This window comes from Pezoporus wallicus, unplaced genomic scaffold, assembly GCF_028554395.1.
Source record: "Pezoporus wallicus isolate ANWC-B61680 ecotype Strahan unplaced genomic scaffold, APGP_CSIRO_Pwel_v1 contig_3952, whole genome shotgun sequence".
Classification (NCBI taxonomy): Eukaryota; Metazoa; Chordata; class Aves; order Psittaciformes; family Psittacidae; genus Pezoporus; species Pezoporus wallicus.
The window spans coordinates 12894771-12917788 of record NW_026635034.1 but is presented as its reverse complement, the minus strand read 5'-3'; the positions used below and the strand labels follow the sequence as shown (position 1 = coordinate 12917788).

The window sequence follows — 23018 nt, the reverse complement described above, 5'->3', positions numbered from 1 at the left end:
TTGTGCCCGTAATATGTAACCAGTTTTAGTCCATGTAGACAGAGCCAGATTTTAGAAAGTCGAAAAATGTTGATTTTCTGACATGTAAATGTTGCATCTCTCCCTACCTCCTGTCTGGGGAATGAATTTTAGTGTGCACTTTGGAACAGATTTAATCTCATCTACAGTTCCTTGGGTGAATGCTCGGTTCAGGCTTTGCTTTTCACTGCAGTGATTCCTGTGTGATTTCAGTCATTCCTTGGTGCCATTACTTGCCATAGGCTTGCCTTCCTCACATGCCTGCAGTATGTGCTCTTATATAGCATATGTTTTGACAAGCCATCTGGTTTCGGTAGGTTTCCCATGGGTCTGCTTTCTGACAACCTGTCTTTTTGGCAGCCACCAGTGCCTACAAACCTTCTGTCTGGCTTTCTGTATGGGTCAGAGATTCTTACTTTAGCATGGAAATGTTAACATGTGGTAAAGAATAGGCAGCTTATGGAACCAATGGGACATTATTTGTATAGGGAAAGGGATTGAAACCAAAGGCCTCGGCACAGTTCCCATGAGTGTCCCTGTCTGACCTATGCAGGTGAGTAAGGTGGGTTTCACATGTCTCCTGCCTGGGCACGGTGCCATGCTAACATCAGGTTCTCAGCACCGGCAACCAAGAACCCATGTGCAGCACGTGGATCACAGCTATTCAAAGGCAGTGTTGCTCCAAGGGGCTAATTCAGTAGCCACCTGTCTTACACCTGCCCATATAATCATCAGAGAAGCTGGTCATGACTCCTGCAGCTTTTTAACCCCCACAAAAGAACAGAGTTAGCAGAATGAAGAAAGTTGCAAGCCACGTTTCCTTTTCTTCCAACTGAAGAAAATGGAGAATCAGTTAAAAAGCTGACAAAAGGGGTACTAAGCAAATCCAAGGAATCTATAAGCAGAAATAAACACAAAAGCATGGTCACGTACTAAGTTATTTGGAGTTATATCAGCAGTTTAGATGGGAGAACAGTAATGGGGGGATTTTCCTTTCTGCTTTCTGTATTGCAACATAGTGAAATTACACTGCTCCTGGTATTCATGAGAGCTAGTTGAAAGCCTGCATAGAAATACTACTCACACCTCCCTCTTGTAACATTCTGAAATGGTGATGTAGCTTCAATTGTCCTGCATACTGAACCTGCACTTGGGCAGTTCATCTGGATAAGAGAGATGCTTGTGCATTCTTCTTGTTTAAACCTTCACATTTCTAAACCTCTGCTGAGCAGAAATTAGTTGGCCTATTCTTTGACTTGCAATAATACAGTTAGAAGATAGATGTAAAAATGAGACCAACCATTGTATCAAACAACTGATTTCTGCTTTGCCAGTCCATGGCAGACAGTACCTGTGCTAGGCTCAGTAGTTATTTCAGCTTCACAAAGGGAAGACAGGGAATAGCTTAGGCAAACTTGATACTTTGGCTTCTATACCAATTGTCTTATAGACTGATTGTCTTCTAGCTCTGAGTGAACAGCCCCTCGCAGTTCCTTGATGGACTTTGAAGCTCTGGAAACAGTCACACTAGTAATTCTAAAGCTAGCCTCAGAAACCTAATTGAGGATCAAGGGAGCTGTGTATCCATTTGGTAATAAACTTCAGCTATGAATCTGTACTCCAGTTATGGCACTAATGGGGGAATAGCAAAGCCTGTAATAGGATACCCATTTGGAAAGAACCTGAGAACTGGAGGTCAGTTACCTACATAGGAGTTAAGATCTAAGACTAAAGCTTTAGAATTATCTTTGAAATTGTGGTTTGAGCCTTATACAAGTTTGGTTTGTGTATAAAAATGATTGATTGAATTATTTCAATTAATACACCACTTTTATCTACCAGCATTTATTGGTGACATCTTCTTGCCTCTTGTTTCAAACACTGAGATCCCTGAAAAACTTGGCGCATCAGAAGCTTTATAATGCAGCTTCTCCAGGTGTCAGAATCCTGGGGTGATGTGTTATCTGCTGTGGAAAGCTCATTCCCAAATTCCTGTAGAAAAGGTTAATTTCTTGGTTGCTTTTTCAACAGCAATTCATTCATCAGTGGCAGAACTCAAGATCATCACTTCAAACCAGGCAATTTGCAATGCTCTTTCCCCTTTGGTTTCAGATTGTAGATCAAAGAGTTCCTGGTTTGGAACCTTCAGCCTCAAAGGGTGAAGGAGCTATTGTAATAATTCTCTAGAAATGACCTCATATGTATGAAAGTAAAAAGACTGTAAACTCTGTATGCTTGTGAAGCGCTTCTCTTGTGCATGCTGTGAGTACCAAACACAAACATAAGTGTATAGACTATTTTCTGACAAGTCTGGAATCTCTAAATTAGTTATCCCAAGCTTTCTGTCATCAGCAGGAATATGTACACACAATAGGCACCTGCAGTCCCCTAGGTAACTACATTTTCCTTTTCATGTCTCATACTGATGCTGAAAATAACGTGGTAGTGAAATGGTGTGGTGGGGTGACCCTGGCTGGCTGTGTGGTCCCCCCCAAAGCTGCTCCATCACTGCCCTCCTCAGCCGGACAGGGGAGACAAAATGCATGGAAAGGCTCCTGGGTCGAGATAAGGACAGGGAGAGATCACTCAGCAGTTTCTGTCACAGGCAAAACAGACCTGACTTGGGAAAAAAGGTAATTGGATTTAATTTACTACCAATCAAATCTGAGTAGGATAATGAGAAATAAAACCAAATCTTGAAACGCCTTCCCCCACCCCTCCCTTCTGTCCAGGCTTATCTTTACTCCCGATTTTCTCTACATCCTCCCCCTGAGCAACACATCCTGCCTCACCGTGGGCTGCGCCATGGGCTGCAGGGGAACATCAGTGCCTCCTTCTGCCCTGACCTTGGGCTCTGCAGGGCTAGTTCTCTCACGTAGTCTCTTCCAGCTGCTGTTGTGCAGCAATTTTTCCCACTTCTTAAATACCTGATCCCAGAGGTGCTACCACTATTGCTGGTGGGCTCAGCGTCAGCCAGCAGCAGGTCCATGCTAGAGTCAGCCGTGCTGGCTCTATCGTACATGGAGGAAGCTTCTAGCATCTTCTCACAGGAGCCACCCCTGTAGGACCTCCGCTACCAAACCCTTGCCACACAAACCCAATACAAATGGTTTCCTAGTTACAGTGTCGATTTACAGAGCACTGCAGCACTTGTTTGAATGGGGCCTAAAATATTCTCAGATTCATCTGGATTCTTTATTGCAAGGTCAGGAATTGCTCTTGAAGGATACCGCAAATAAGATGATGTAATACTTTTGGATGGACTGCACCTCTTAATTCGTGAAAGGTCATACTTACAGGATAGGCTAAATTCTGTTGTTCAGATATGATGTGCTGAGCAGAAATTAGTAACTTATTATCAGGACAGATTATTTTTCCTATCTGGAGCTGTGTTAAAGGTCCACTTATTCTCAACCTTAGACAAGTCTATAGAGATGAAGGGTGGTGAATATCAACAGCTAAATAATTTACAAGTAACTACTCGAGATTAATTCAGGGTAAGCGGGAGCAGGAGCTGATAATAACCCCATCAATCACTTGGTGTTTCGCAACCAGTTTCAAGCAATGCTGCTAGATCCTTTTTAAAGACATACAACAAGTTCTGCAGAGCCCTGGGCTGCCAAGCTCTGTAACCCCTCAAGGAAAACGCATCCTTCCTTGGCTGGTGGCTCCTACTGAAGAGCACCCGGAACAACCAGGAATGATAGCTGTGGATTAGCTTGGGAAGACTGGAGTTTCATTCTTACACTTCCGTGATTATTGTTTTCTAACTCCAACCAAAAATAGTTTATGGAAATTAAAAATCCTTTGGTATTTTATTGAAATCTACAGAAAATGAAGATTTAAATGCAGTGCTTTGCAGACAGAAGTGTGTGTGCAGCTGGTGATGCTGACAGAGACTGTAACGCTCCAGGATGTTGTATGCCTTTTGTTTCAGTTGTACCAGCATGCCAAAGATGGTAGTAGCTTCCCAGACAGAAAGGAACGTGTGAAGCAGGTCTCATCTAAAAAGTCAAGCTGGGAACCTGTAAGTTATTCATTGTGTTCAAATGGCTGTAGCAACAAGGAGTCTGATTTCAATGGGGATCTCCAAAGGCATAGAGGTCCCATCATTTCATGTTACTTGAAGGTGCAGGGAGTAAGTACTTAGTGTTCACTAGGATTTTATTCGGGTTCTAAATTCTACAGCAATTACTTCACAAAACATAGCAGTGAGTAGAAACTAGACTTTCTTTTACTCTGAATAAGTGAACAGGGAAAATCTGAATTACATTGGAATAGGTTACATCCATACAGATTCAGTACTGAAACCCTTCTGTGCCTTCTCCTAGAATTTCCATTCTTTTGTAGGTGTATGGCCATTCCAAGTCAGCTATCCCAGTAAGGCCTGGTATGTGGGTTGAAGTGACAATCATCTTAACCATGCGCATGTAGCTCAGGGAGTTTCAGGTTTATCGCTTTCACTTTGGTCTGTCACACTGCAGGTGAAAGAGATTCTTTGAGACAAGGCGGTTTTCAAGCAGCGTGTGTGGCAGTGCTTTTCCCTCCGGCTTCCTGGTTTTATCCGGCTGTTCCTCCTGAATTGTACATTTCTCATGTTAAGTTTTCTTGATCTGATTTTCCTCAAAATAATCAAATTGTAATTCCTATAGTTAAAGTTTGAACCAAAATATGAAAATTGTGCATGAGTATATGCCAGCCAGGAGGTACATTCTTTTCTGTAAGAAATACGTCTCGCTTAATGGATTCTTGTCTCCTTTTAACAACCATTCCATCAGTGTGGCTGGGACATTGGAAGCTGATACATTTTCTAGAAGCAGCTTTTGTGAGGAAAAACGTGTGTGTGATTTGATAAATATGCATCTGGATTTAGTTGATCTTCTGTCAAAGTGAGACAACTAGAGACAACTGCCAGAGCTGAAAGCATGGAGAGGTTGGTGCCAGAGCCTGTGTATCTGAGACCCAGTGAGAGCCACCGGCCAGAGGCACAGGGGGCCTACACAGGGCTGACTCATCCCTCACCATGGGCAAAGGGGCTGAGAGCAGAAAATGCATGTAGCTGTGGGAAACTGTGTGTTGTCTAAGCGCAATAGCTGGTGGATGGGGAGTTTGGTTTGGGGGGGTGTTGTTGGGGGTTTGGGGACTTTGAGGGGATGAATACTTTCTGGAGTGGGTGTGTGTTTTCTTTTTTACTTGGTTGGGGTTTCAGGGGTTTGTTTTTTTTCAGTAAAAACCTTGGAGCTCCAAGGCTTCAGGTGTTAGGTACCTGCTGCTGGACTCAGTTCAGTTGAACTGAGCTGGATGCAGCACTGAGACACCACACTCAGGAAGGAAGTGTGCCATTGAGGAACATGCCTAACAGTATGACAATTATGTGTTAATATGTTGGAAGAGTTAATGTATTTGGAACATGTATAGAGAAAACCTGGAGCTGCGGAATTCCACGCTGTGCTTTGAAAAGTCTCAATTGCTGTACCAACAAATGAGTGCCGCAACAGGAGACTATAGAAGAGAGTTTAGGCATGGCAGAATGTAAGCATGGCTGGAGAAAAACCTGCAATACCCTGAAAATACCCTGCAATACCCTGAAAATCAAGCTCTGTTAATTTTCAGAAGATGGAATCCTCTGCTGATATTACTACTCTGTTGTACATGAAGCTGTAGTGTCATGATGGCTATTAAAATGCTTTCACAAGCTCAGTCTACAGAAGCCACTTTCTTACTGCTGCAATTGCAGATGCTGAATTTTGTGACAAAATTGGAAGTTATGTGGCAGCTTCCCAAGATCTGAGTATTCTTGTGTATGAAGCTCTCTGTTGTGGGGCTGGGACCTTTTTAAAGCTCATGTGTAGCCCTACTGGAGATTTTAATAGGACTAGTCAGATGCTTCAAGTGATCCATGTACTTCAGTGTTGCACTAAACTGAGGAGCAAAATCTCTGGATAATAGGATAATAGTGTTGGTGTAGCCCTGATGTGACCTACATGTAGAGAGGTGTAGGTCTGTTGGTGTGCTTCAGTAGACCCACTGCTGTGCTTGGAGAAAACAGAGTTTTAATGTTGTTAAGGTTTGGTGTATAGTTTTAATAAATTAATTAGTCATATAATTACATATTGATTACATTATTGGGTTTGGGTTTTTTTTTTTGTTATTGTGTGTCAAGGTTTTTTCCGCTTTGGAACATGAAAATTTAGCTCACAGCAGACTCTCTTATTGTATTCTCTTTAAATCTTTATTCTTAGTTGAAGTAAATAAACCAACATGGTAAAGAGAGTTGATAGCTACTCCATCTGTATTATGGCACACAATGATGGCTGGAAGTTAAAGGTTTGATATATAGATCTATTTTTTTATTGCCAGCCCCTGCCCCTGAAGAAAGTATTAAAATTTCCAGATGAGTAACCAAACAATAAATAGATGAGACAGTTGCTGTGAATATCTGATTTTTTGCATAATAATGAGATATTGCTGGATAATACACTTTGCAGTCCACAGTTTGTCTACATTATCATTTTGATTGGACAAATGCATAAGGAAGATATACAAGTAAAGCCCTGCCAGGTTTTTTATTTTAAATTGACTCCATGTGAGAGTTGAGTTATATTCCCAGGACATTTTAAAAACAAAACAAATTCTGGAAATATGCCTACACAGACAGAGGCATTCACTTGCGCACGCAGACATGCACAAACACATAGCCAGGCCCTGGGCTCGTGCTGCCTTATGCACTGTGGAAACCTTGCGTGCAAACTGCAAGCTCTTCTCCATGCCGGTTAGTTAGAATTGGGGTTGTTTTTAGGGAGCAGCATCTTTCTTGCCTTGCAGAAGGCTCATGGAAACACATGCAGGACCTGGTTGCATACCAGAACTGGTCAAAATAGAAGCAGCTATGGGATCAGTTGTAGGTGGGATGGAGAGGTGAGTTTCTCACTGCATTCACAGTGGAAAGAACCTGAAATCTAGCCATGCTGACCTTCATGGCCAGAATATTAGTGTACATGTCTCAAAAGAGTCTGAAATCTGATCCCATTTGGTACAGTTTTGAAGGCGGAGAAATACTGCACCTATTGAAGTCACTGATAGCCTTCTTACAGTCACATACAAGGCTGCTGCTTGGCAGCTCTGAGGCAACTTCTCTGTCACTGTTATCTGTCATTGCTCGGAGGTGACCAGCAATATTGCCAGTATCAGTGTGTAGTTCAAGGCTTGGGTCTCAGTCAGAAAGCTAGTTTCCACAGTTAAAGTAATTCCTTTCCTTAAAGCAAAGCTGGCTTTTCTTTTGTTTTATTTGAAGACAGTTCAGTTTTCTGCACTTACTGTGTCATGTGAACAGGCAGACATGTAAGCCCAAGCTTCAGCATTAGTTTCTTCTGTGCAGGTCTCCAACTCCCATTGTTGGTCTGGTTTAACTCTGAGCCCTCTAAATCCTGCAGTTATGACACCTTGTTCTTGCTTTTTGCTGTATTCTTGCATATCGCGGTCCTCTCCAGGCTTTCCCACAGGTGTTTGCTTCTCCGGTGTTTTGGGAAGGCAGGGTCCTGTGTTCCCTGCATCTCCCACTCCTGGGGTCTGGGGTCAGACCTATGAAGCTCTGGGTTCAGACCTATGAAGCACTAGGAGCTTAACTGCAAAGAACTGAGTGCAGCAACTGCTGAGGAGCTGGCTGGGCTATGCCTCTCCTTTTCCCTGTGTGTGTCTCTGTGTGTCTACCAGATAATAAATCCATACACTTAAAAAGCAAATAAATAAGCAGGCCCTACAACTGTGACTTAGATATGTCCTAAAATCATTTCCAGGCATCAGCTAACCTCAGCAATAGGGAGATGAAAACTGTTGCTAGATTAAAGAAATTTACAGAGCATTGCAGCTCTGCTGGTACACATATGATGTAATTTACAGAAGGACATATGTTTCCTAAGGTTCCTCCATATCAGATTTACATAGTGGCAGATTTCTGATGCTCTTTCTTCACCAGGGCATGCTCACTGTATTGAGGAATAATGCATCTGTATCTATCAGCATTGTCTGTTGTGACGACAATGTAAGAGATTTCATGATGCCCAGGCCACAGGGTTGTACCCAGAAGCCATATAACCACTAAAAACAAATGGGAGCAGATTTTGCCCTAGTTATTCACCCGCTGGTGAGATGTCCCACACTGAGGGATGATACCTGGACTGTATCTCAGTTCCGTTCCTCACAATCCCTCATGCTGTAACTGATAAACAGATATTTTATGGATTCCTTTTCCTCAGTCATGCAGGTGCAGCCCATATTTATACAACATCAAGTCAAATTCAAGCCTTAAAGCACAGACTGTTTTCATCTAGCACCATGACATTCACTGCCCTGGCAAAATTCCAGCTTCCTGCACTTGACCTCAGAAACAAGATGAATTTTGCACCTACTGTGCTGCTGGAGTTATGTAACTAACCAATTAATTATGTTTTAAGATTATAATATGATAATGGGTAGCAAACTTGGGGAAGTCATCAGGCTAAGTGTACTGCAGGTGCAGCATCTTTTCTTACAGGAACTTGATTCATTCACAAAATGATTCTTCTATTCAAAACAACTGCCACGCTTCCTTTGTCTACAGATAATTAAATAAGCTCTCCAATTTATTCGTGCATTCTAATTTGCATAGGATACCAACCCAAAAAAACCCTCTGCTCACCCAGACAAAAGACATAAACCACATAGAAAGATAAATCTAGATGTCAGCCAGGGCACAGTAAGAACAGTTCTGGCTGGTGAGGGCACTGTTGCTGCAGCTCGGAGCCTGGCCCTGGGGGTCTCTGCTCAGCAGTGGCAGTCAGGCTGAACCAAACTGAGTGCTGCCAGTGGGTTCTCTTGTCTTTGTCTTTTTAGAGGTCACATTAGGAAAGTATGGGTCTGAGGTGATGAAACTGTCCTGTGCAGGGCTTTTATACTCTCTATTCACAGCTTCTTTAGCTCTGCTTTCTAGGGTAAACCAGGTACTCAGAGCAAGATTCTCCCCTTTTATTGTGCTTCTGCTCATCTTTGTACTGGCCCTCTGTGGTAAAAGATACTACATCTAAAGGTCATCAGCTTCGTGCTGCTGTTCTGAGCCCAGAGGCTTCCCACAGCTGAGGCTCACATTTCCCAGGGGTTAGGTTTTTCCAGTTCTAGGTACTCCTGTGATTTCTCCTACCATAGGATTTAAATTCTTCACAAGCACTTGTGCACGTAACTGGACAATATTGCTGTGAGTTTTGTGAGTGGTGTTGGTTTCTTTATGGAGAGCAGATTCAAAGGGGCCAGCATGTTCACAGCAAAGACTGTATAGCTCAGGTCTCTGAAATACTAGCTATAAGGATTCTTAGATGCTGGAATATTGAAGATTATATTGTAGGTTGTTATGAAATCCTTTGCAAGTTTAGAGAAGGAGATATGTAAGCACTTTCAGGGCAGTCTAGATGTATTTCATGCTGTCTGGGTACAGGAAGATGATTGTATGGACAGGCTGGATTGATGGCTTGTGGCCAATTGTGTGAGGTTCAACAAGGCAAAGTGCTGAGTCCTGCACTTGGGCCACAACAACCCCATGGAACACTATAGGCTTGGGGAAGAGTGACTGGAAAGCTGCTCATGGAAAAGGACCTGGGGGTGTTGATTGACAGAGCTGAACATGAGCAGCTTGTGCCCAGGCAGCCAAGAAGCCAACAGGATTCTGGCTTGTACCAGAAACAGTCTGTCCAGCAGGGCCAGGGCAGTGATTGTCCTGTGCTGGGCACTGGTGGGGCCACACCTCAAATCCTGTGTTCAGTTCGGGGCCCCTCACTACAAGAGAGACATTGAGGGGCTGCAGCGGGATCAGAGAAGGGCAACGGAGGTGGTGCAGGGCCTGGAGCACAGGGAACAGCTGAGGGACCTGGGGGTTTTAGTCTGGAGAAGGCTCAGGGGGGACCTTATAGCTCCCTACAGCTGCCTGACAGGAGGATGGAGCCAGGAGGGGCTGGGCTCTGCTCCTAAGTAACAAGTGGGGGGACAAGAGGAAACAGCCTCAAGCTGTGACAGGGGAGGTTTAGATGGAGATGAGGAACAATTTCTTCACAGACATTGGAACAGGATGCCCAGGGCAGTGCTGGAGTTCACAGTCCCTGGAGTGTAGATGCTCCTAGGGACATGGTTTAGTGGTGGACTTGGCAGTCCTGGGTTAACAGTTGGACTTAATGATCTTAAAAGTCTTTTTCAACCTAAACAGGTCTACAACTCTTGAGATCCCATCTGCATTTTGTATTTTCAGTTCCCCCACCCCACCCCCCAAGCCTTCACAGGCACTTTGGGAGCATGTGAAGGAACTGGAACATTAACCGAGTCTCCTAAGCTGCAGGCAAGTGCAGTAATGTGTGGACTGTCCTGTTTGTTCACCATAAAGGTCAGAGACATATTTGCTAAGGGCAGACTTACCCTGTGGGCAGCCCAGTGGGGCCTGGGGCACCTGGCTCTGTCACTGCCTGTGGCGTGGTGTGCAGGGCTGTGCCCAGAGCTGGGCAGGGCTCTGGCTGCTGGCTGGGGAAGGGAACATCTAGACTGATGGATGAGTCTCAAGCGTATTGTGTAGTAGCTCTTTTTTTCCCCAACCAAGGCAATTCAGCTTCAAACATGTCTGTCTTGTTTATAAGCAGTTTAAACTTTACACTCAAGTTATTTTTTTCTCTTTCCCCAAGCTCATAATTTAAGGGAAAAACCATCAAAAATAAGTACATAACATAGCAGAGTACAAACTCTTAAAAAACTAGCAGAACCTTCAGTCTCTGCTTGTTTTCATTTATGGTATTTTGTTTTATTAATAAGGCTGCCTCTATATTCATGACAAAATAAGAAAGCGATTTCCAGTGAAACAGACAAGTCTTTGTTAGACATCAAATATAACTAATATTTGATGTTATAAATATTAATGACTTTAGTCTCTTCAGATACTTTAGAATCAATCCAAACATTCTTGTTTTGATTCACTCTTATTTATTTTTTTCACACTGAACTGGTAGAAGGAATTTTCCCTTATTTTTCTGTGAAAAATCAATCAAATTCTGCAGTCTGATTTCATCTTTTGAAGCTTCTTTTCAGACTGTTTGAATTAAGATGATGTTCATTGTGTTTTACATGGCTAAATCTGTACGACCAGGCAAAACCAGCAGTTAGTGTTGCTTGGCAGAAATACGGGTATGATGGCCACCAGCTCAGCTGTCACTTAGGACTGGTCCTGGAATTTGCTGGTAGAACATAAGGGATTGAAAGAGGCAGGTCTTCCCCTGGGAACACTGAACAGGCCACACAGCATGACCTGAGGTTTGACATCCAGTATCTTGGCCAGTTCTCTCCACGTACTGAACAATAACTGGTATTGCCCAGTGTGAGTGGTCTCACATAGAAATTGATGTTTGCTGTTCCTTGTCAAGCAGGAAATGCCTCTTTCTGAGCAAAACAGTTCCGTATCTTCTCATGAATGTACAGACTCATGTTTAGGTCACAAACTCAAACATGAATGTCCTATAAATACATAATAAATAATGTTGCCACTTGAATGACTGCTGACACAGAGAGCAGTCTTCCAGAGAGTAGGTGGCTGAACCCAGTATGTCTATAATAATTGGTAGCCAAGATAAAACATCCATCCAAATGTGGGTAATAGGAGAAAGGAGGATTCTTTGCCTGTGCAGGATTAAATATAGGATACGAGCTGTGCCAATATGAAAGAAACAGAATTGTTCCTCCAAAAGTTACATATTGTTTCATGTATTTGTGCATGTTTGTTTCTAGGGGATTTCTTCCTTTCATGTTGGTTCTTTTTTATATGCTATGATTACAGAAAAACAATCTACAAATCTGACATTGCACTCTGCTTTTGCCTTAACATATTTGTTCTTAAGTATTCCTATCAATGATCAATAGCCTGTGACTGTTGCAGCAACAAAACAAGGTGGCCATATTGCAGTCTCTGCTGGTGACATATTTCAGTCCTTTTTTTAAGGCACGTTTAGAGGTGCTGGAGCACAAACTGCATGATACTGACACAGTTCTTGCTACTGTAACAGACTGCCCTGTCCGCGGAGTCATCAGACTTCTGATGAGTAGCTGTAGTAACCCTGCTTTCTTTCCCCTTGAGCTCCAGGTTCTCTTTGTCGTCTCCTCAAAAAGCCTGTTTCCTCGGCAGCTCTCCCTCTTCGTGCCATTGGTCATTTATGTCACTAAGGGAGCCAGCAGATCAGAAAACAAAAGTAACCACAAAGCCCAGATCGCCCAGACAACTGCTTTGGACACCAGCTGAGTCCTTATTTCTAGATCTAAACATTTTTCAGATTAGGGGTCGGGTGGGATGAAGGCAGCTTTGGGACTGAGAGATTCTGTCCAGTGGTTATTTGCCTTCAAGAAAGCTCTAGCCAAGGATTAGGACAAGGCTGGAGTCTGCATTTGCCAAGCCATTGAGTTTACAGAGCTTGCCCTAAAAGTGAACATGCATAGAAAATACAGGGGAGAGGAAGACAGAGACTTCGTGTCCAGAAGGTTAGCTTTGTATTAACAGAGCTGCCACCAGCACGAGAAGAGCAATTCCTATAGAAGCTGTTATTTTGTCACCAGATAAATCTTGAAAGGCTCGGTCTGTACTCAGATCAAAGGAAAAAATAGATGCAAGCCTGTGATGGGAAATGTAGGAAAACAGTAAGTAAAAAAAAATTCATACCTTAAAAAAATCAGTTATTTCAGAGCAAGAAGTAAAGAAATCCCATGTTCTTTCCAAGCCTGTGGAACATCATTGCTGTTGTAAATAGGCCAGTTCCAAAGAGAGCACACATGTTCCAAATGGGAGGAGATTAGTTGCTGCACCATTCTAGCATGTTAGATTTAGCAGTAATTATGGGAAGTTAACAGGGACTTTGTACAAAATCATTCATTGTGCTATAAGCCCAAGATTTGGCATCAAAAATGTTTTACTTCTGGTATATTCATACAGTGAGAACATAGCCAAATTGTTAGCCGTAATGAAATCCATCCTAATTCCTCTTTGTAAAGTGCGTTATTAATCTGCTGTTATTAAAAAAGGAGTTTAAAGCAGTTAGGACAAAGAGTAGGAAAAGCAGACAATACATTTGAAAACTACACCATTCAGAGCAAGGACTTAGCAGCTGAAAAGAATTGCTTCAGTTTAGCAATGAGACTGATGTACTCACTTGGGTTTTCATATAACCTTGGAAGTAGAGAATATTGTCTTGGAAGTCCTGGTGACAAACTGGGGCTTGATGGTGTTGACTAAATTGACAGTGATTTATGCTGGTGTGATGGGGAAAAGTGGCTTACGAGACTGTGCTTTGTGCCTGTCATCGTCTCCATCAGCCCAAGCAATGCCAAATATTTTGGCCACTTTCAGTCCAACTTGAAAGGAGTGAAAAATCCTCTTTCTGCTAATGGAGTTCTGTATTTTCTAAACTGTTTTCTTAAATATTTTCTTTAAATGTTGTCTGGGCAGAAAAGACAGGCTCAGACTAGAGGGAAAGGCAGTCTGACTTCCAGCACTGTTCACTGTGTGTGGCAGCAGCAAGCGAGTCCATCCATGGGTGCATCCTCGAGGGGTCCGCAGGCATCTTGCTGTTCATCTGCTCCTGTCGGGTGAGCAACCTATGGGAAATGGGAAGGGAGGGCTGTGCAGGCAGGTGTAGCTTAAGGAACAAAGGACATGACCTGTAGCGAATCAGGTAAATTCATTCCAGTGCTTACAGTCCAGTGTGCTTTTCAGTACTGTTCTGTTAGCCATCCCCACTGAAATCAACAGGTGTTGTATTGTGGACTGAAAATATATCAGCATGAAGAACTGTGAGGTGCAGTCTCGAAAAGCCTCCCTGTCCAGATACAGCTCCCTGAGTGCTGGCACTCCTTACAGGCTATACAGAATGGTGTCCTAGCACTGCTTCCTCTGAGGTCCTGAAGAGGGCTTATAAGACTTGTGGCAGGATATGGATGCTGCACTATTTGGGAGAACACTTCATGGCAGTATTTTGGCAGCTGTTTCTCTGGCTGTTGATTTTCCAGTGATTGTGTGTTAATTACACAGTTTCAGCAAGTGAAAGTTGAAACAGAACTATCACGAGTAGTCTGAGTCATTTGTTTTACACAGGTGTTTCATATGCTGCCTTCCACTGTTCATTGACATCCAAGGAGCGGAGAAGTAGATGGCACCTCATTGCATGGAGCTTTGAACTGTTCACAGAGGCTGAGAAATGTGATTGTATTTTGAAAAGAAAACCAAATTGGTGACGTTTTCATGCCTGCTTGCTTAAGCTTTATGTGCCTGATGCTTTCTGTACACATAACAGATACTTGCCTACATAATTTAGTAGCATAGGAGCTTTGTGTGTGTGCACGATATTAGTATATTTGACAATTGTATATTTGCTCTGCATGACAAAAACAAGACCAGTTCTGCTGGCCTGAAATAAGGAGCACACAAAGGATATTTTGGAGGGTCGTTAAAGAGATCAGTGTTTGTTCAGCCAGTTTATAATAGTTAAAGCAGTAACTATAGGGGGTTTAGTCTCCATGCAAGCAATATGAGTCAGTCATAATTCCTTCAGAGTGTTTAGGCAGAATGAATAAATACTTGTAAAAAAGATGTTTAGTCTTTTCCAATTTATAATTACACTTTACTACTGCAGAGAACAGGTATGATGTATGGTATAGCGTGCTTGAAAAGAGGAACATTTTCTAAAGCCCAGAAAGAAGCCAGGGCCTGGAGCTTCTGCAAGACAAATTAACCTCTGAAGCCTTGTACTGCTAGAGCACAGGCTTTTCTGGTGCATGGAGCTACCACAGAGCAAACACCCAAAACCCTGCCCCAAGCTCTGCAGTGCAAGGGGCAGCTGACACTGTGAAGAAGCAGGCAGGCAGGATTGGCATCCCCTGCTCCAGGGAGAAAGGCTTTTGCCATTACCCTTCTGAAAGACAGGAGGAATTCCACCTCACGTCAGGATACTCTGAGGATCCAGGCTTATATAATGATATTTGCTGGTTTTAGACAAGATCAGTTCCCAGCCTTCCTAATAGGTATTTCCAGAGCTAAAGTGGATGGATGCTGACAGCTTCTGCTTTATATCCTCACAAGCTGAAGGAGAAGACAATGCTGAAAATAGTACTTAACTCTGTGCTGTTGACCTCCTACCCAACTGTGCCACATCCGCATTCACAGAACCATAACCTCCCTGACTTGCATTGAGAACTAAGGGATGCATTGTTACTGACCCAAATTCATCCCATTCAGTTTCTTTAGAGCAGCATTTGACCCCAAACCTGTCCTTTTAAGCAGCATCTCTTCACTTTGAAAGGACAAGAAAATCTCCCAGAGCTGGATCATGTAGAAGCAGTTTGGGGTTTGGGGTTGCTGTATTTAGTGCTAGGAACTGACAAAGGAGAATGCTCAGGAAAGTAGCAAAATGTCGAGGGACTTCCAATATTTAGAACAGAAGAAAAAGCAGCACTTAGATATGTACAGCCCTTACTGCCGGAGGCAGAGCTAATGAACGACCAGGAGTGCTGGACGTCTCAAAGGTTTTCTTCCTTGCTGACATTCTGGGTGGCTGTATGATCTGATGTGTTGGGCAGAGACTCTGTGATCTGACAAGGCCTCGCTTCACTTGAGAAATGCATTTTGGTTTAAAATCGATACCTGTGACTAGTTAGAAGAAAAACATTGTTCTCTGATACACAACTTGGGCACATCAGTTGCAGATGGAGAAAGCGGACCAGATCTATAGAATTCGAGTGCTACAGGCAGGACTGGCTTTATTTTACAATGGAGAGCCGTCATCTGAACACGCAGTAGGTGTCTCTGGTGATTCCTGTGCAGTGACTTCAAACAGCCTTATCTTGAGCTAGTGGAAAACTTTGGGGTGATACCAAGCTGATAAAAAGGCAGCAGATCTTTGAACAGCCTCTGACTGGGGATGGAAAAACCATCCTACACCAAATTCCTCCAAAGCAAGGCTCTGAAAGATGATCTGCTGGTTTCAAAAGGCTTGTCCCAAATCATCTTACAATGATGGGATTTATAATATGCAACTGTAGCGTGAGGTGTCCCTGCCCATGGCAGGGGGGGTTGGAGCTAGATGATCTCAAGGTCCTTTCCAACCCTAACTCTTCTATGACTCTATGATTCTTTATAGGCAATAATAGAATTTGTAGTCTGTACTATGTATAGACAGTACAGACAATTCACTGTTAATTGTCTCTCATTGAGTTCACCAAATGGGTGAGGAAGAGAACAAGGTGATTTCCAGCCCCTGTCTGATTGCACTGGTGGTGCCCATCCTTTGGCCAGTGCTGAGCAGTGCTGCTGTACAGGAGCAGAGCAGCAGTTCCAGCCCCCTTGTGTTCTGCTGCTCCTCTCTGGACCTGCTGCCTGTCCTGTGGGGACATAACCGGTCCTGTGGCCCCAGTTTAGCTCAATCTTCTCTAGGGCCACTGGCACCTGTGGGTGAATGCCCACATCAGCACCAGGACAGCACCAGGGAAAAGTGTCTGTGTGTATGTTGTCCATGGCAGCTGGGCCAGCAAGCCTTCTCCTATGGAAATAGATGATACTGACAACATGGGCTTTCACTGGCATAGCTTACGGTGCAAGTGAAGGCAGCAAGAGCTTTCGTACCCGTGTAACTATGCTGTCTTGGGATCTTGCCTGTATAGAAATGCTACAGAAAATTAACAAACCCTCCGCACTATTATATCAAATCTAACAAACTTTGCTATGATGCAGTCGTGACATGGTATTGTCAGGTTTGATGTCATTAGTGAAATTCCACCACAGGAATTCATCCACCAACTCTTTTTTTTTTTTTTTTCAGAAGAAAACCCACTATTACAGTAGCTGTTTTTATCAGAAGCATCACAGCAACTGGTGCTTTACTTGACAGTCCTGGAGAACTAAATACTGCAGAATCTGCAGTGTTTGATTTGTGGTTTGAAAAGGAGGGAGAGAGCATGTCTGTGGGCTGACTGATGAGATGAAAACTGCATAATATGGTTTGGATGGAAAAAGAATTGGAAAATTACCATTGAATAAGTGGAGTCAAAGCACAGAAAATAGGCACTTTCTCAAAGCTTTCTAGTTTGATCTCAAAAGTAATCACACTAAAAATCACAGTGTTTAGGACTCTGATTTTGTTAATGTTCAGATAGATGGGTCCACAGCTTGGAAGAAAGTACCCTATGCTTTGATGAAAGCAGAGAGGAGCACAGGACCAAATATTCTGTGTTCAGTCCTTCTTTGGACAGTTCTTTTGTGGCTGGGGATAAAAAAGCACTGAGTAGCTGAAAGCACTAGTGGCAGTTGGGGGAAAAATGGAAAAGATAGAGACATTTTCCCAAGTGTTCCAAGCTGCCCACATAGCATTGAGGCACCCGTGTACCTGCTGTATGTGACTTACCATATCCACCATATGACTGTGACCTCAAACAGAGAAAGGGAAGTTACCTCCATAGGAAACCATCTGAATGTTCTGAAAACCCTTGATGGTGAAAGCCTCACTCTATTGAATTCACTAGGAAGTTTCTGTGAATTTTAATGAAATTAAGATTTTACCCTGAAACTCTCAGCCACTGTACAAGGCACCAGCGAGCCTGCCTCATGCTCGAACTCTGTGAGTGATAGAGGGGAAAACCCAGCTGTGAGAGGCAAGCAAGAAAGGACAAGCTCGTCTGTAGAACTGCTATAGTAGTTTTGTGTCTTCCTCTGACATACATGGTACGTGTCATTTGCCAGCAGAAAATCCTGGTACCAGCCTTGCAAATTATAAGTGGTTAAAAATTACTTATTTCAAAAATACATCCTTTGGCTTGCAAAGGAAGCAGCTCCATGTGGTCCAGATAATTCCCATGTACATCCAGGAGGACGTCTGCTACTCAGAGCCTCTGGATACACCTGATTGTCTAGGTCCAGCAGAGATGACGAAGCTGGAGCTCAGTAAAGTAATGAACGTGACTATAACAACTTCCTGCAGTTGTAGAATCCATAGATGTCTGTTTCATATCTGCTAGGATTCTAACTCTGTTAGAGTTCTTGTAGCTGCCAACAAAGCAGCAATTTGAAGTCCAATTATGTGTAACAGGGTTCAGCCCTCCCTTGATCCTCTTCCCTGTTCTTCGGAGAACTTCCTTCACCTGGATGTTATGAGGGTTAATTATGAAGTGATCTTCAGCAAGGGCTCAAGTACATCCAGCACAAATTGAGAGGAAACACAAGTTATTTGTGTGTTTGTGGCCTCCTTCAGCAGGTCTGTGCAGGCTTAGTCCCCATTTTGCTCTGTTGGTGTGCAGGCAGCCTCATCACTGGTCTGAACGGCCCGACCTTGTGGGAAGCTGAGGATGAGCAAGAGCAAGAGCCCAGGAAAGGATCCTGCAAGATATGTTACCAGGGTCCAGCATTCCTCATCCAGGGAACTATCCATCCATGGAAGAATATCTCCAGAGGATGAGTCAGTAACAAGGCTGACTGTACCCTTAAGCTTCTCAGTACCCTGCTGCCAGGAACCCCCATCATTAAGCTGAGGAGTTACAAGTGAAATTGGGCAGACAGAGCCAGAAAGACTGCAAAGGGGAGAAGTACAGGCAGAGGTAGGAGAGAATTCGGTGGTGATATTGCTCTGGTTGGTAGAAAATTGCACATCTGTGGTGTGGAAGAGTTAGGCTTGCAATTGTTTGAAGAGATGGTTGCCATCTGCAGCTGGCAATGGAGCATTGTCTTCCCTGTTCTGAAACGGGTGCTTCATCCACCCTGATACCCTGCATCAGAGGTTCCTTTATGGCCTAACAGAAACCTACCCTTTAAAGCAGCTTTTTTTTGGCTGGAGCAGGGTGACAATGGTGCATGCTGTGCTTTCCTGTTCAGGCGTTCCAAAACAAAGCTTTGGGGTCTTTTTGCGTATTTCATTTGAGTTTATATTTGTTTCAGGTTTAGTTAGTAGTACAGTGGCTGTGCCAATAGTTGGCATAAAGGTGCCTTGTAAGTAGTAGTTTGAACTGTTAAACCATGGAAGTAACACATGGGCCCGCTCAGGGGAGCAGCCTGGGGAGCAAGAGCTCCCCAAACGCCCACAGGCAGTAGGTGTACTAGTGGTTTCCAAAGGCTGAGAAAGCATCTCATGCTGCTGGGGCATACCTAGGAATAGAACCAGGTCCAAGTTTTGGGCTCCATCTCTCCTTACTTACTTGTTGTCTGTCCAGCAGCCGTTAAAGCAAATGAGGAAGATGGAAGCTGCAGCCCCCAGGGTGCCTTGATCTCACCCCTGGTGAAATGCCTCCAGGTTGATGCTCACAGCAAGGTCCATGGGGGTGGTCCATGCTGTCTGTAGTTGGGGGTAGGTGGGAATGCTGAGCATTTTCCTGGGTGTAAGGTCAGTTTTGGCTGCAATGCCCTCTCCAAGGAGCTGCTCTGACTAATGCAAAATGCTTCAGTTACTACTACATAAATACCTAGGTCTTTCTAAACAGTGCAAAATGAAGAGCTTTATTGAGCGGTGCCCCCCGGAGTTGACCTGGTGCTTTCTGGCAGTGGCCATGGTGGGGACACAGGAGGGCAGGGTGCTCTGCCCTGCTCAGAGCCGAGCTCCCCAGCAGAGGAGGGGTGGCAAAAGCAGCACCTTCATCTGAAAGAACTGCCATGTCATTGGGGTGTATTCCAGAGTCTCCCCCGTGAGCTCAGGGAAGAGTTAGGATAAAATTAGGATAAATTTATCCAGTGCGTGTTAGCATAAATTCTTAAGATCAGACAGAGAGATGAAAACAGGCACTGGGACAGACCCATTAAAAAACATGCACTTATTTGACAGACTGGAATGTTTTTCAAAACAAGATCAGACATAAAGTAAGATAGCGTGGAGTGAAGGCAGAGCTAAAACCACAAAGGACAGCAGGAGTGAACATGTGTGGAACTTGGCATTCTTTTTTCTTACTCCAAAAATGTAGCATTCCTTGGGCCTGAAAGTCTCTGATGCAGATACCAGGCTGTGGAAGCTTTGTCATTTCTACTAAACACTGAGCAAATTATCCTGTTTGGCTGTATAGGGAAAGAGAACTGGACATTTTGTCCAATACATGCTATTTTTATTTTATTTCCTTTCCTTGAAAGAGGTATAAACCAGTAAAAGCAAATACAAAACATTACCTGGAGTTAGCAGGACCCTCAGCAGTGCTGTGCCCAGGCACCCTGCAGAGGGGCTGCGGTTCTGAGGGATGACGATGTTCCCTCATTTCCCTTGGTAAATCAAACTATTACCTTCCAAACTGCACCGTGCCTCAGCCTGGTAAACCTGGAACCTTTATTTTTGTGTGGTGGTGTGTTGTATCCTATGTTTTCCAAGCAAGCGAGCCAGTGTAACCCGCCCTGTAGTGCAAAGGGACACAGAAAGAGAGAGGAAGATAAAATGAATTTAAATTCCAAAGGGGTTTCAGTGCTGGTTTCCTAGTCCCCGAGTCAGCAATGTGTTTGTGAAAATTCAGCCTTTTTGTCTCTTAGAAAAAAAGGGCTAAATCTACATCGGTGGCCCAGTCTAGGTTTGCTATTCTTTGCATTTTCTATTCAAGTGAATGAGAGTGAATGAAGTGGCCTGGGACCCTTTATTTGATCTACTCAATTGCATAAAGTGACAGAATTCTAATATATTTGTTTAATGCTCTTCAATGGGGCTTTCACTTTCCAGCTTGCAAATGAAGGCTCAAGCTGCAAAGTTTTGTCCTTTTTTTCTTTCCCCTCTTTTTTTCCCTGGCAGAGGGACCATATTTCATAACTCGGGCCACGGTTTGAAGTGATTTCGAGAGGAGTTTTAGACTCGAAAAGTGGGAAATAAAGAAACAGATGTGAAGTTATTGTAAATTCTTATAGTGGGCTCTGGGGCTATTGTAAACCCACTGCAGGCGGTCCAAAGCCTCTCTTTTTCATGCTGTAATTGAAACATATTAATTAGATAATTTGTTGTTAGTTTAAAAGAAAACAAATACAGCCCCTCCAAGGCTTCACAGCCCCGGCTTCTTTTTGTTAATAAAAACAAAACAAAAAACCACAATCCACTAAGTGACATTTATATTAAGATTCCGAGCTAATTCGGCGCTGGGGGGTGGGGGGCTGTTGGAATGAAGCTGCTCAGTTTTGTTTCCCTCTCCCCAGCCCCATTTTTGCTCGCAAGCACCTCGATAGAGGGGTCAGTCCGGAGGGGGAACTTGTCACACGTAGCGGGGGGAGAAGACTCAAAAAATAAAGAAAGAAAAAGGAAAAAAGGAATATCCCGAGGAGAAAGGATTCCCATTCCGTGAATCACTGACGGGATCGCAGCAACCCGGCTCCCCGGGTTTACCGCGCACAGCCGGGCTCAGCTCCATCCTCCGGGAGGAAAGAGCTTTTGCCTAGAAGGAGCGGGCTCTGTGCATGAGTGCTTTTAATGGCATAAAATAAACCTTAAAGGCATTCCCCCGGCCCTCCGAAATGCCGAAACCCGACGCAGGGCTCGGCCGCTCTGATGCTGTAGCCCCCGCGCCCCTTCCCTGGCTCCGGCTGCAGCCCCGTGTGTATTGACATTGGACTTGAGCCATCAGGGAGACAGAACGAGCCGGAGCAGCAAATTCGAGCGAGGCGCTGAGCCGCGGATTTGTTTGAAATAAGCAGCGCAACGCTTCGGGGAGCGCGTTGGGATGCGCGCTGGAGGCCGGGAGGTCCCGAGCTCGAGCAGAGAAAGAGGAAGAGGAAAACGGCACTTTAAAAGTTCGGGTCGAGTCTTGCTACCGGGTTACGTATCGAGGAAGCCAGTGCGCCTTTTGGAGGTGTTTCCCGTTGGGGCGCGATCTCTTCAGATCGTTATCGCCCCTGATCACTGTGTCTTTTTAAAAAAGACCCTGAAAGTGCATTTTCACTTCGTACTGAGCTCGGGTTTCATCAGTGAGGATTTGTTCTGACTGCTAGGTTTTACAAGGGGAAAAAGGAAGGAAGGAGGAAACGAGTCCTCCTCGTCTAGAAATGTGGGTCATCGCTTGGTTAGGAAAAGTTTGTCGAGTTATGTGTCCATTGATCTGGCGATAAGTTGTGAATGCTTTCTTTAGCTGATCTTGTTGATATAATCGTGGGCTGGACTTGATGAATGAGTTCAGTTGTCCCCCATCTGACAAGCTTTAGCAGCTTCATGCATTTTAATCAGCCCAATGATTCATGTATTTTCCACCTTTTTTCTGTGTGTGGGATCCGTTCTCTGGAAAGAAAAAAAAAAAGGTGGCAACCGGATTCATCACCCTCCGCGTTAATCTCGGGGCTTTGGTCCGTGGTGAGGAAACGGGCATGTCCCGTGGTCATGGTTCAGGGGCTCGGAGAGCTCGGGTAGGGGCAGACCACGCAGCACCGCTGCACCACACAACGTTCTTTCCTCTCTAATGACCCCTCAGGTGTCCGGAGGTCCCGTACCTGCGCGCCCGGCGCCACACCTCCGCCACACGGGTTCACTCCTTCGCGTCTGTCATTGCCAGAGGTTGCAGAATCCTTGTAAAATCCGGCTTGGTAAAAGGGACTGGCTGTTGGCTTAGGGAAAACCGGGAACAATTGTGAGGGTTACAGATTGCAACCCACTGCTTTGGGAAAGCAGGATCGATAGAGACAGAGCATTGATACTAGGGGTTGGAGTGACTGCTTGGCTTGAGGTGGTTTAACGACAGGTAGAAGGCTGCGGGAGCTCGCCGGTACCCGAGCAAGATTTCGAGATGCCACTTTTAAGAAAAACCCCAGATGACAAAATTTCAGTGTTCTCAGTCTTTGAAAGTATCTAATTCTTTATAGATTTTGATGTTTGCTCTGCATTGCAGAAGCTCAGTTTTATACTTTTTAGAGAAAATTTAACTGGTGGTGTGTAGGTGATAAATACACATCCACACAGGAGTAGATGTGATCCGTGTTTATATGCGGTCTAATTGTATAGGACGCAAACGCGTGTGTGCGTATGGATATATGTAGAGAT

The 23018-nt window shown here is 44.1% G+C and overlaps 1 long non-coding RNA gene across 3 annotated transcripts in view; it reads left to right on the top strand.

Annotated features, from left to right (window-relative positions):
- The window catches only part of LOC130593814 (uncharacterized), a 232077-nt gene that overhangs the window by 90901 nt on the left and 118158 nt on the right, over nucleotides 1–23018 (top strand). The gene's annotated exons all lie outside the window — the stretch shown is intronic.